The sequence below is a fragment of the Protobothrops mucrosquamatus genome, unplaced genomic scaffold (genome assembly GCF_001527695.2).
Source record: "Protobothrops mucrosquamatus isolate PMUCROS unplaced genomic scaffold, P.Mucros_1.0 scaffold4550, whole genome shotgun sequence".
NCBI classification, from domain to species: domain Eukaryota; kingdom Metazoa; phylum Chordata; class Lepidosauria; order Squamata; family Viperidae; genus Protobothrops; species Protobothrops mucrosquamatus.
In genome coordinates, this window is record NW_015390455.1 from 28,902 (window position 1) to 30,182 (window position 1,281).

Below are 1,281 nucleotides of genomic sequence, written 5' to 3' on the forward strand. Positions count from 1 at the left end.
CTGGGCTGAAGTATTAGAAGGCCTGGCTTTGCTGACTAAGTTGAGGTTCACAGAGGGACATGTAACCTGGTTATTAAACTGATGATGTTACCTAGTTGGGTCATGAAATGTCTGCAAGAAAACCACCCAGCTCAGAGAGCATCAAGGACCCCACAGTCCTCTTCCTCCTCCTCCTCCTCCTCCTCCTCCTCCTCCTCCTCCTCCTTCTCCATCTCCTCCTCCTCCTCCCTTCTAGCATTGATGATGTTCCCTAGTTGGTCATGAAATGTCTGCAAGAAAACCATCCAGCTTAAAGAGCCCCAAGGACCCCACAGTAGTCATCATCTTCTTCTTCTTCTTCTTCTTCTTCTTCTTCTTCTTCTTCTTCTTCTTCTTCTTCTTCTTCTTCTTCTTCTTCTTCTTCTTCTTCTTCTTCTTCTTCTTCTTCTTCTTCTTCTTCTTTTCTTCTTCTTCTTCTCTTCTTCTCCTCCTCCTCCTCCTCCTCCTCCTCCTCGCAACTCCCTCCTCCATTGTAGCATTGATGATGTTACTTAGTTGGGTCATGAAACATCTGCAAGAGAACCACCCAGCTCAGAGAGCATCAAGGACTCCACAGTTCTCCTCCTCCTCCACCTCCTCCTCCTCCTCCTCCTCCTCCTCCTCCTCCTCCTGTCACATGACCTTGCTTTGTAACGAGCCATTCTTTTAGGGCTTTGGGGAAAATGGCAGTCACAGCAAACCTTTGATTCATTTCACGAGCGTGACAGCTGCTTTGCAACTGTCAAGAGTTATGACCGTGATGACCAGGCTCTCTTACGGTGATAAGCCGAGAATCACTTATAACACATTTGGATAAAAAATAAATAAATTACAGGGAGTCCTTGACTTACCACAGTTCGTTTAGTGACCACCTGAAGTTACGATGGCACCAAAAAAAGGGACTTATGACCATTTTCCCACCCTTACGACCGTTGCAGCATCCCCACGGTCAGGGGATTCAAATTCAGACGCTCGGCAACTGACTCGTGTTTACGACGGTCGCAGCGTCTCCGGGGGTGTCACGCGATCCCGTTTTGCGACCTTCTGACGGGCCAAGTCAATGGGGGGAAGCCAGATCCACTTAACAACCATGTTACTAATTGAACAACTGCAGCAAGAATGAGCCAAAACTCACTTAACAAATTTCTCCCTTAGCAACATAAATTCTGGCCTCTCTTGTCGTCGTAAGGCGAGGACTCCCTATAATTCTCCCAGTGATTCCTTCTCTCTCTCTCTCTCTCTCTCTCTCTCTCTCTCTCTCTC

At 47.5% G+C, this 1,281-nt stretch overlaps 1 protein-coding gene across 1 annotated transcript in view; it reads left to right on the forward strand.

Moving 5' to 3' along the window:
• ANKRD13B (ankyrin repeat domain 13B) overlaps positions 1 to 1,281 on the forward strand; it is a 19,889-nt gene that overhangs the window by 10,801 nt on the left and 7,807 nt on the right. The gene's annotated exons all lie outside the window — the stretch shown is intronic.